We start from the raw sequence: 13,430 nt of genomic DNA on the forward strand, positions 1-13,430 counted from the left end.
CGTTGTGGCCCAAAAGGAGGGCCACTGTTGTGCCCTCTTCAGACTCTTACCATGAGCTTCCCTCTGTAAGTTCAGGGGAGGAGGGAGGGTGGGTGGGATCCACCAGTTCTGGAAAGAAGGGCTTCTATTTCCATGCAGATTTTTCAGAAGTGCTCAGTTTTCTCCAACTGACTAAAGCATCAAAATGAGTGAGAATCAGTATTTTTAGCTTTTTAAAGTTTTTTGTTTTTTTAATTTGTTTTTTAATGTGATAGCAATTTTGGGAAGGTGCAAACTTTTTCTCCAAAATGTGCTCCCATCTGCACGGGGGGTTGCGAACGGGGCAGTCCTTGATCTGGGATGCCTGGGATTCGGGGGCCTCTCGCTTTTCTTCTGAGGAGGACTGTTCCAGTAGGGGCAAGACGTCTCTCGATTTGCAAACGGTGGCCGAAGTAAAAATTACATTACCAAAACACGATATCTGGGGAGAAAAAAAGCAATTTGTCACCAATCATATCAATAGAATACAATAAGAAAGAAGCAACCATTCAATAAACATAGATTAGATTCAGTATTACTGGGAAATAGCCAGTACAGAGCAAAGTGAAAATCAACAGACCAAAAAGTAAACAACAATAAAGGCAATCCACACGACTTATGTTGGTCACATTTTTTTGACTGGAGATGTCCATTGCAAAGTTCAGAAAAGTGCGAATTTCAAAGGATAATGGATTTTCAGTTTGGTTTGTGTATTCCTTTAAAAGTGCAATATTAGGCAAAGTCACATTAAATGAGAACTGGACTAATTTCTCCGCCATCCCTACAAGTAAGTTCACCCTCCGAGAGCGACCTACCATGGTTGTCCACAGAAATTTTTCAGGTGGTGGGTTGGGGAAGCTGGTGAGTGATTATAATTCATACACATCAGCCTCGCTTCTCCTCATGTGTCTGCACATGTTTTGTTGCTTAGAATCATATACCATGATCCTACACTCTGTGTAGGACAGTAATTCCTACACAGAGTGTTGGGAAATCCTCGGAATTTGTCAGCATGTAGATGTATACTATATTCTAGGTAATTTGTACACATCAATGTGAGAGTTGGAGTGCCTGGTTTTAAAGGGCAAGCTAGATATAGTGGGTTTATTGGAAACCTGATGGAATAAGAACATAAGAAGAGCCGTGTTGGATCAGATCAAGGGTCCATCTAGTCCAGCACTCTGTCCACACAGTGGCCAACCAGCTGTTGACCAGGGACAACAAAGCAGGACATGGTGCAGCAGCACCCTCCCGCCCATGTTCCCCAGCAACTGGTGCACACAGGCTTCCTGCCTCGAATACTGGAAGTTGCACATAGCCATCAGAACTAGCCTTCTCCTCCAGGAATTTATCCCGCCCCTTTTAGACCCATCACCACATCTTGTGGTGGCAAATTCCATAGTTTCAATATGCACTGTGTGAAGAAGTACGTCCTTTTATCTGTCCTGAATCTCCTACTAATCATGGGATGATCCCAGGTCCTAGTATTATGGGAGAGGGAGAAAAGTGTCTCCATGTCCACATTCTCTGCACCATGCATAATTTTGTACACTTCTATCATGTCTCCCCCTTCCATTCTTTTTTCCAAGCTAAACAATCCCAGCTGCTTTAATCTTCCCTTGTAGGGGAATTGCTCCAGCCCCTTCATCGTTTTAGTTACCATTTTCTGCACTTTTTCCAGGTCTACAATATATATATATATTTAGGTGTACAAAATCATGCATGGTTCTATGCATGTCTACTCAGAAATAAGCCCCAGTGCAACAGCTTCCTAGGATGCAACGGGGACACGCTACGAATGAGTCTTCTATGGCAGGAACCAAAGAGCCCGTTCCTAGTGTGCTTTTCCTTTCTGTTTTTTTTTCTGGTGGCGTAGGGACCCCACATTATTTGTGTCCCCACTTTAAGGCTTTCCACTTCATAGGAAGGGGTGTGGTCTGAGAAGAAGACTCTGGACTAAGGCATAAAAGGCTTCCGTCGATTCACAGATTTTGATGAACCAAATTGCTCACTGGGAGCTGTCCTAGGTGCTGCAACATCCAGCTGACCTTGCTGTCCACTGGTGGGCTCCTGCTTCAGACTAGAAAAGGGTGTTGTGAAAAAGAGGTGCTGAAAAAGTTGCAGACACCAACTCCGAGGAGGGATTGCACTAAAAAGTGGTTACTTCAAATTACAGATTTCATCTTTAAGATTCTTTATTTATTACATTTCTGTACTGCCTAGTAGCCAAAGCTCTCTGGGTGTTTTACAAAAGATTAAAAATGTAACAATGCAATGTAAAATATAAAATAAAAACATTTACATACAAAAACAATTTAAAACAATCAACCCTAAAAACCACAAGATGGGTTAAAAACCCCGTGGTACTCACAAGAAATGTATGAACCAAAGCGGACATCTCTGCAATCGTCATTTCATCACTATCCATCCAAGATATTACTGCAGGGGTGCTCAACCTACAGCCCCCTCTTTTCCCTGCAGATCAGCTGATCAGCGAGGCTTTGGGGGAAAGACTGCCACTATTAGCAATACTGAGACAGTAATCCAGATTGGTGGGGGAGGAAGCTTTCTTCACCACTAAGCAGGGAAACTTCATTCTTATCTCTGATCAGAGAATGAAGATAAAAGTGTTTTAAAAGCATTTAAAAAACAGGGGAAGGCTGAACAAGACCATTTATTTATTTATCACTAGGATCTCAGGGCGGTGTACAAATACAATTATACAACAATATAGAACAGTAAATATACACAGCGAAAAACACATTAAACCATTAATCAAGCTGAAAGCAGTATAGAATATAAAAGCAGTAAAACCAATTAAAACCATGTGCAAGCTTGGTGAATTTAGCCATCAAGGCTTTGTTAAAAAGCCATGACTTTACTTGGTGCCGGAATAAAGTCAGCGTCGGTGCCAGTTGGGCCTCCAGGGGGAGGGCATTCCATAGCCGGGGCGCCACAACAGAGAAAGCCCTCTCCCATGTCCCACCATAGCATATGTCTTGTGTTGGTGGGACGTGGAGGAGGGTTCCTCCAACAGATCTCAAGTCTCGGGCAGGCATACATACACATACACACACACACACACACACACACACACACACACACACACACACACCCTTGTTTGCAAGTACTTTCTCCCTTGCTGCCATTTCTGCCTAGGATTCCCTACTAGAACACCTGCTCCAAGCCACCACTTTCATGGAAACATAATGTTGGAAGGAATCTCGGAAGTCACTCAGTCCAGCCCCTTGCTCAGTGAAGGATCTGCTAGTCTTCCATTCAAACAAAAGCCAAAAGGGACTTCAAGTGATTATGTTTGAAAACATCTCAGCATCCCAGATTAGGCCTTTCTCTCTTGAGGTCAGGATGGAGAACATTGATTGTGAAGATGTGTTTCCTACCAGGTAGGGTGAACCACTAACTCTTCCCTGTCTAGCTCAGTTCTTGGTGTGCTCTTCCAGCTTCCACCATGACATCATCTTTCATCATCATATTCCACTCTGAATATTCTCCTTGCCCCCACCTCACAATCCCCAGGGTTACCATAGGGACGGACATAAACAATTTTGCATCATCACAATCCTATTCCTTACTGGACATTTGATCAGTTAGGAGCGTTGGAGTTAGTCTCTTCAGAGATTGGCAAATATTTTTGACAGTCGCCTTATCTGGAAATTTGCTTTCGTGATGGCAGGTAGGAAATTGTGCCCTCTTGGCATTTAGAAGGATCCTTCTCTTTTCCAGGGGGCTGATGGAGAGACAACAGCTGTGAGATTATGGATCCATAGTTCATGGGGGATAAAGTTTTGGGGCAGGTTAGAGAAGGTAAAATGTGAGAGCAGCGATAAGAGAAAGTGGAACAAGGAAGAAGCAACTCCACAGCCATAGTCTTGGGCACAATCCAGCAAAATCAGCCATGACCCCCCCAGTCCCAGCAATGCCAAGGGGCTTCAGTTAGCCATGCCTAAGGGTAGCACCGGACTTTCAGTGGGAATTAGTCTTGACTAACATTTCCTGTGCCCTCAATGACTTCATTTCATTCTGATGCATTGGTTTACTTATTTCTGTACTACAATAAAGGTACAAAGCACTTTATTGAATAAGCAAACTAGACAGATCCCTGCCCCAAGGAGTTGCAATGTAAATTTTGCCAGTGGGAGCAATGACACAGGAAGATGAGGAAATGCACACAGACTATGGCAGGTCCTACTTCGTTTTGGTCAAGGAGGTGCGTTTTAAAGCTGACCGAAGGTGGTGCCAATTCTGTAGAAAACGTTAACGCAATCTGCCCTCTCCTCATGTGGTCCCAGGCTTTCCAACTAGCATTAAGGGATAATTAAAAACAAACAAACAAACATCTCCCACAGGGCTGTGGAACAGGGCAGGAGACTTTGGGGCAGTTCAGAGTGGTAGAGTCAAGAATGTACATGTGAATAAAGTCATCCATGAATGGATTCCTGAAAAGGCTTTAAAAGACAACCCCTCCGGCTGGGGTTTCCCATGTCTGTAACTGCACGCCACATGGTAGCTTTCGAGAAAGTGTCCAAGGGAGCTGGGAGCTCTTCCGTTTTAATTATTCCAGAGCAAAAACTTCTGGAAAGACAAAGAATGTTGGGAGAAAAGTAATCTTTAAATAAATAGTGCTCTGTAACAAGAATCGTTCATAGTTTTAATAGGTGAATTTAAAAAGAGAGGTTTATTTAGCTGGTGCCCACGTCTGCACGAAATATTCAGATTAATCCATTCACATTTGGGAGATGCCTTCAGTGTACACAAATGCATATTTCTCATGCTTGTTGTGGTTTGACTTACTCTTGGGCTCCGCTAACGGACTCCCCGCCCGGCACTTTCCGTTCAGGCCAACTGCCCATCCCTTTGGACTCCTTTCACATCATAACATTCTGTGGCTTGGTGGAATCTTGGGGTTACCGTGGGGACAGCAGTAATCCAGTCCATAAGGTCCCAGTTCCATGGGTCCCTTTTTACTGGAAGCTGGCTTGAGTCAACTCCTCAGAACAGGTTGCTCTGAGGACTTGTCAAAATATTTTTGCCTTGATAATACTGGCAAAGTTGCTTAAAGAGATCAGAACTATCAATTTCATCATCGTCATCGTCGTCATTGTTATCATTATCATCAAGAAATCTTACTCAAAAAGGACTCAATCCAATTTACAAGTTTAAAACACAACATTTAAAGCAATTAACCATTCAAATAGCACTGCCCCGTAAAAAACGAAAACATTAATGACAACCATAAACAGTTCAATTGACTTATGAAACAGCCCATCCTATTGCCAGCACATGCATATTAAGACAGCAAAGTCTTAATATGGTGCTGACAAGACGACAATGTTGGTACGAGGTGGACCTTGCTGAGAACGTTCCACTATTGGGACAACCACCAAAAAGGCTTTTTTCCTTGTTGCCATCTCTTGGACTTCTCTTGGAGAAGGTATTCAGAGGGTAAGTGTCTTGAGCATCAACCCCTCACAAAAACACAAAAACCCTTTATGGGAGCCTTGTGAGGAGCACTGAAATGATGTCTGTGAACACTCAAGACCAGCTAAATCTATTCAATTGCCCTAAGGGCTGACAGTTGCTCAGGCTGATCAAGAGGTACAATTGTTAATTCCCCTGCCCATTTCATTTGTGTTATAGATCAAGCCCCAAATCCACAGCCACAGGAAGGCTCAAACCGTCAACCTCAGAGCATCCCAGTGGTGACTGCCAGCTCTACAGTGGGAGGAGGTCCTCACAACATCTATGGAACATCCATGCCATGTCTGAGCTCCGCCTGGCTGCAGCCTTCAATCTCAGCTCTGCCCATCCGGCTGAACCCAGGGAGTGCCAGCACCTACAGCTCCCTGCCTCCACAAACATCTCACCTGCAGGGAGTTTTGAGGAATCAGAATCAGCTGCAGATTCCCAGCTCAGCAGTTCTTTACCCTCCTGCCCATGGGTGGGGAGCCACTGGCCACCTCCCTGGGCCGTTCTATGGGCCACCAACATCTCAGTACAGAGGCCTTCCCACTGCCAGCCCCGTGGAGCAGCTGTATGCCCCCTCCCACCTCCATCCTGGGGCCAGTCTTCAGCTAGTGCAGATACAGCCTCCCAGGCAAGGACATGTCCAGCCAGCCTCTTTCCAGCCTCTGTACAACCATGTGACCTTGGCCTCCATACCTTTTAGAGAGAGGAATCCCGTCGTTCAGGCGGACAGAGCTGTCCCTGCATCACCAGCCCCAAACAACAAAGTGGTTTTGGTTCTCAAAGAGGTGGAGCCACGAACCGTTGTGACACCTGCTCCAGACAGAGGGTGTTACGCAGCACCATCAAAACCCAGCAATGCCAGAGCAACAGAAGCAGGCTCCACAGGTATGGATGATCTTTGCAAGGAGTGCATTCACCTTCTGAAGGGTATCTCCTGTTGCTTACGTGCTTCTCCTAGCCGTATAGTTACCAAGGTTTTTCAGAGGGATTTGTCCACACTCTCCTGTTCTTTTCTGGACGTTTTGGGTACATATTGATCTCTGGGGTGATAATCCAAACTAGGCCTAGCCAATGTGCCCAGGGACTGGCACATGTACTGTAAGATTCACTTCTGGAGCTTGTGCAATGTGACTGCCTTCTCTGGCAGATGGCATCTGTTGTCTTCTGGACAGTATTGAATGAGTTTCATATTTCATATAACTTTATTGCATATTAGCCACTGGGCCATTCGCAAACAGATAACACAATAACATACCCACCGCGAACTTGCCACAAGCCAGCGGAAGTGCTACAAATAAGAGTAACTAGGATAACAATCGTCCAGGTTATATTTACAATGTTAACCAACATATAGTATTGGATATTAAAATTAATCGTTTGAGACAATCAGTAGTTCCCGGGCCTCCATCACCCGGTGTACAAATTTCGCAGTCCTAAAAGATATATAATAGTCTGTACCAGCCAAAAGAGTAAGGACTACCCCTTTAGAAGTCATGAAATTAAACCTGGGAATTAAAGGCTCCAGGTATTGTTTCCTCAGCTCCGCATACCTTGGGCACTCAGCTAGGAAATGAATTATATCCTCGGCTTTAGGGCAACCTGCTGGGCAATCTACATTGGGGCTAGGGTGCTTTTTAAAGCATGCCTTCACCTCCATCAGCAGGAGGGAATTTAGCCTGCACCGAGTAAATAGCCATCTCAGCTCTTGTGGCATTCCAGAAGTTAAATATAGGGGAGCCTTTCCCGGAGCAGTAATGATACTCTTATAGAGCCCATTTGAGCGGCTCACTTCGACCGCTGCCACAGATGACTGAATATCACAGTCATACAGCCTTCTGGCAATCTCATCCTTGGCCCCGTCAAACCCCCTCGTAAGGAGGAATGCTTGCGAGAAACCCAATTTGGAGATGGAGTGTCTCATCCTGTCTGCCCATGAATCCTTCCCCATATCGTCATATGTGGACAGCACCAATGGAGGGGCCAGGTGAAACACTATCTTTAACCAGAAGGATATAGCTGCTTCTTAGCATCAATGTATGGATTGAGAGACATGCAGTTTCCTATACCCTGAGATGTAGATCTAGGAACTCCAAGGGTCCTGGATGGAAATTTGTGCTGTACTACTGCTAATGGTGTGATATCTCCATGGGCCCAAATGGGAGCTCCATACAGAATCTGAGGGAGTAGTTTGCTTTTAAGCAGTTGTAACAGTGGTGCTATCCACTGACCTCCTGCTCCAGCTGCGAAGAGGAAAATGGCATTAGCTGTTACATTGGCCGCTGAGGCTGCTGCACCCAAATGCTCAGACCAGGATCCGGAGCTTTGAAAAGTTACACCTAAGTATTTATATTTATTCACCTGATCAAGAGGGTGACTGTCTAACTGCCAATGATATACTTTCCTCCTTTTCCCAGAAACTAAGATTTTGGTTTTATCATGATTAACCTGAAGGGCTTCCTTCTTGCAATATACGCTTAGCGCTCTCAACATCCTGCGCATCCCCACTTGCGTATGTGATAGGAGAACAGCGTCGTCTGCATACAATAGCACCGAAATGTTCCTATCCTTTAGGCGGGGTGGGAAGAAGTTATGACTAGTTAGGGTAGGGACAATATTATTTAAATAGAGATTGAATAAAAGGGGAGCTAGCAGGCATCCCTGGCGAACTCCTTTATTGGTAGGGATGGGGTCTGATAGGTCACCGTCCGCGGAGGATCTCACGCATAAGCTAGAGTTTTGGTGCAGCCCCTGTATTCTCCTGAGTAGCCTCTGGTCAATGTTTAAGAGTGAGAGCCTCTGCCAAAGGCGGGGACGCTGTATAGAGTCAAAAGCCGCTTTAAAATCTACAAATGCTGCGAAAAGTGAGTGATAAGGAGGGGCTGTGTATTTCCCAACTAGATGTTTTAGTAAGAAGCAGTGGTCTATTGTAGATCTGCCACTTTGAAAACCTGCTTGTTCTTCGGCCAGGAGGTTTTCATCGGCCACCCACAATTCCAATTTATCAAGAAGATGTCTTGCGTATAGTATGCTGGAAATATCCAGCAGGCTAATGGGGCGATAATTTTTAGGCTCTGACTTGCTCCCTTTTTTATAAATGGGCACCACTATTGCCACTGACCAATCTTTGGGAAATTTGCTAGATCTGTCAATTGTAGTAAATAGGGCTGCCAACACTGGTATCCACCAGTGAGGGTAGTCCAACGGGAAGTCTGGTGGGATACTGTTCCTCCCCGGGGCCTTACCCCTCTTTAGCTTTCCTATCAGGGCGGCTAGTTCTTCACAGGTGACGGGGGCCCAGCTATTCGACAGCAGATCTTCCTCCTGCAGAGGGGGTAAGCAGGCAGATTCGTCATAAAGGAGCGATCGGAAGTGGAGTTCCCATTCCTGAGTGGTAATAGCGGTATCCATAGTGGGGGTCTCAGAATGTCTTATAGTTGAGATAAGGTGCCAGAATCTGGAGCTGTCATTGCTTTCAAGTGCTGAAGACAGTTCTGCCCATTTCGTACTAATATATTCCCGCTTCTTATCTCTGACTAGCATTTTGTAGTTCTTACGCAGTGCCAGGTAGGAAGGGGGTAGCGGGACTATATCCATATCTCTTAGAAGTTTATGTTGTTTGTTAATTTCCCTTTTGAGTTGTCTGCAGGCCCCGTCAAACCATGGGTTACCCGCCTTTAGCCTCTGTTTTTTTGGGTAGACTTTCCGTAGTAGCTGTGGCTCAGTTGCCGCTGTGATCTGGGCGTAGGAATCTATTACTATCTCTGGGTCATTAGAACTGAGCAGCGTGTTTCTCAGGACCTGAAGATTCGCAGAGCACCATAGGTCTTCCAAGGCTCTTAAGTCCACGTTTGCCCATCTTCGACGGCATATTACATAGCTGCCTGAACTTCGGATTGCAGTTTTATTTCCATTGTTTTCCAAAGCTTTTTTTACGTATCCCAACTGTACGATCAAAGGCTGATGGTCATTACGTGGGTAGGTGTCAACCTTAAAGGACATTATCTCTCCTAATGCTGCTGGCGAGGCTGCAACGTAGTCAATAACACTGGCGCCTAGGTGGTTAATGAACGTGAACTCGCCTTTCCTGTCCTCGGGGCAGGAGCCATTAAGGACAATAAGTCCAGTTTGAAGAATCGTTTGAACAAACCTCTTCCCTTGTATATTTATTGTTGAGTCCTTAGAATGTCTATCCTCTGTAAATGGAAGGTCATCCGGTATAAAGTAGAATAGTTGTTTTATTGCGGACCAGTCCGTACCTATCCGAGCATTGAAGTCACCTGCTAAAATCAGAAGAGCTTCAGGAAACTGAATTTGCAAGGACAGTAAATACTCAGGGAGATTCTCCCAAGTGTCCTCGCTATAGTGGGCCGATTTCCAGGGGGGGATATAAACATTTACCAGAATATATGATGTAGAGTTAATTTTTAAAAAATATGGCCAATGCCAGAGATTGTAACTTACTAATAAGGTAACTTTCACAGTTCAGAACTGATGAAATACAACAGGCTAGACCCCCCCCCCATGGTCGCCCTGTGACTTTACCAGGAGTTGCAGGAATTGCATAAGTTTTATAATTTCTCAGGCAAATATCCCCAACACACCAAGTCTCTTGTAGGAGTATTATATCAAAGGATCTGAGGTAGCTGCTGAAGGTGGGATCGGTTTTTTTGTTGGCCCATCCTGAGATATTCCATGAGACACAATTTATTGGGGTTCGGCCAACTTTATTTTGTCAGGAGGGGTAATCAGGTGTTATCCGCTCTATCAAGGGGTCCATTTGTACAGAGCCATTTGAAGAAAGGTGAGCTTTTTGTGGTGGATTTGCCTTATGTTGGAATTCTGACACTGGGATCGCTGGAATGTTGATTTTGGCTACCACTATTTTCTGATGACTTTGTGGTATCTGTTGGACATTTTTATCGTTAGGAAAGGTCTTGGTAGTGCCTAAAGAGGTTATGGGATCCAGAATATCATTACCTTTGAGTGAGAGGCTGTAAGGGGCAAGAGGCTTGGGCACTGCTCCCGATGAAGCCTGCTCAGCACCTCCTATGTTGGTGGATGGATAATCCAACACCTGAGACGTTAAGTCAATGAGCATCTCTGAGTTAGATCGGTCTGAAACTTTGCGATGACTAGTTTGAATTGTGGATGGTTGTATGGAAAGTTTCCTTCTGAGCACCTGTCTAATCAGTGGCGTTTGTAGAGTGGTTTTAAAGACTCTTCTTACCCGGACACCAAATTTGGCCAGCCGGTCGTTTGCTGAAAGAATTTCTCTCGCCAGTGCTGAAGAGCTAAAGGTTGCTACGCATCTCCCAAGATGGAAATTACCTGGGAGTGTAATTAGGGCACAGATACTCCTTGGATGAATTTTCATATTTAGCAGTACGTTTAAATTATTCGCCACCCTGATTTTCCCTTGCCAGCTTGGAGGCACACCATTTGGGAACGGAGAGATCTCAAAGGCCACCTGGTTTGGCACTAGCATTAAATTCCCCTAGGTTTCAGATTTTTTTGATTCTGTTGATTCTCTGCCTTCTGCTGGGCTCAAATTGTTTTGGATCTGAGGAAACAATCTGGTCGGAGGGGCCCTAGGCTGGTGGGCCTGTGCTTTTTTGCTCCTTTGATTTGTTTCTTGAGTTAGATTTACATCTTGCTCTGTTCTGGACCGCAGATCCTTAAGAAGCTGGAGTATCTCATCAAGTTGTTTTATGCCTTTAACGATGGGGGATAATTTATCATCTATATCTCTTAGAGTCCCGAAAATATTAGTAAGAGTTTTGGCAATTAAAAAGCTCTGGTCCACCATTTCGTCAATGATTGATTCCTTTACATTCCTAGGGTGTGAACCAGACGCTACTTGCTCTTCCTCATTTATTCCCAACTCACAATCCTCTTTTTCTCTCCCTTGATGCTCATCATTTTCTTCCGTTGAGGTGGCCAAGACTGCAAACTGATTTGTAGTTAAAATGGGGAATGAGGGGGAGCTAGGATTGTCGGGCAAGAAGTTGTCAATTTTTAATTGCTTTGAGAGAGGGAATGTTGGGGACTCAGGTTGGTCTCTCCTCCTCTCATTCTTGCTTCTCATTTCTAACAGAGTTAGCAGAATCGTTTAACATACAGAGATTGTAAACCTTTGAAAACCTTTACCGGAGAAGAGAACTAGACATAAAATTTAAATACAAACACAAACTAGTAGATTAGCAGCTGTGGTTTCTCAAGACGCCGGTGTTCTATCGGTGGACGTTTGCAATGAGTCAGCTAAATTTGACCTTGAGACGGCCAGCATTCCGCTACAAAGCATATGTGATAGCCGAAGATAAATATAATATGCGATTTAAAAGCTTGAAGGTTGATAAAACAAGGTTGATTTAAAAGCTAGAAGGTTGATAAAACAATTAAAACAGTTAAAATTAGTTACGATAAACAGCAGAAGGAGTCAGATAACCAGCAAGTACGTCCTCGGCCGCAAGGTGGACCTTGCTGAGAACGTTCCACTATTGGGGCAACCACCAAAAAGGCTTTTTTCCTTGTTGCCATCTCTTGGACTTCCCTTGGAGAAGGTATTCAGAGGGTAAGTGTCTTGAGCATCAACCCCTCACAAAAACACAAAAACCCTTTATGGGAGCCTTGTGAGGAGCACTGAAATGATGTCTGTGAACACTCAAGACCAGCTAAATCTATTCAATTGCCCTAAGGGCTGACAGCTGCTCAGGCTGATCAAGAGGTACAATTGTTAATTCCCCTGCCCATTTCATTTGTGTTATAGATCAAGCCCCAAATCCACAGCCACAGGAAGGCTCAAACCGTCAACCTCAGAGCATCCCAGTGGTGACTGCCAGCTCTACAGTGGGAGGAGGTCCTCACAACATCTATGGAACATCCATGCCATGTCTGAGCTCCGCCTGGCTGCAGCCTTCAATCTCAGCTCTGCCCGTCCGGCTGAACCCAGGGAGTGCCAGCACCTACAGCTCCCTGCCTCCACAAACATCTCACCTGCAGGGAGTTTTGAGGAATCAGAATCAGCTGCAGATTCCCAGCTCAGCAGTTCTTTACCCTCCTGCCCATGGGTGGGGAGCCACTGGCCACCTCCCTGGGCCATTCTATGGGCCACCAACATCTCAGTACAGAGGCCTTCCCAGTGCCAGCCCCGTGGAGCAGCTGTATGCCCCCTCCCACCTCCATCCTGGGGCCAGTCTTCAGCTAGTGCAGATACAGCCTCCCAGGCAAGGACATGTCCAGCCAGCCTCTTTCCAGCCTCTGTACAACCATGTGACCTTGGCCTCCATACCTTTTAGAGAGAGGAATCCCGTCGTTCAGGCGGACAGAGCTGTCCCTGCATCACCAGCCCCAAACAACAAAGTGGTTTTGGTTCTCAAAGAGGTGGAGCCACGAACCGTTGTGACACCTGCTCCAGACAGAGGGTGTTACGCAGCACCATCAAAACCCAGCAATGCCAGAGCAACAGAAGCAGGCGCCACAGGTATGGATGATCTTTGCAAGGAGTGCATTCACCTTCTGAAGGGTATCTCCTGCTGCTTACGTGCTTCTCCTAGCCGTATAGTTACCAAGGTTTTTCAGAGGGATTTGTCCACACGCTCCTGTTCTTTTCTGGACGTTTTGGGTACATATTGATCTCTGGGGTGATAATCCAAACTAGGCCTAGCCAATGTGCCCAGGGACTGGCACATGTACTGTAAGATTCACCTCTGGAGCTTGTGCAATGTGACTGCCTTCTCTGGCAGATGGCATCTGTTGTCTTCTGGACAGCATTGAATGAGTTTCTGAGTGGCAGAATGCTTGAAAACTGGTATTCTATGGGAATTTCATTCTCTTGTTCCAGGGTTTGAAGCGTCACAAGGAAACGAGGGGACAGCATCAGAAATCATCCACTTGACCGGTGTTCCGACATCTCAGGCGCCCCAGGA

General features: G+C 45.4%; 1 pseudogene; it reads left to right on the top strand.

The window, feature by feature from the left end:
• Positions 1-4,180: 4,180 nt before the first annotated feature.
• LOC134407603 (pituitary homeobox 3-like) overlaps positions 4,181-13,430 on the top strand; it is a 37,673-nt pseudogene continuing 28,423 nt past the window's right edge.

This window comes from Elgaria multicarinata, chromosome 12, assembly GCF_023053635.1.
Source record: "Elgaria multicarinata webbii isolate HBS135686 ecotype San Diego chromosome 12, rElgMul1.1.pri, whole genome shotgun sequence".
Classification (NCBI taxonomy): domain Eukaryota; kingdom Metazoa; phylum Chordata; class Lepidosauria; order Squamata; family Anguidae; genus Elgaria; species Elgaria multicarinata.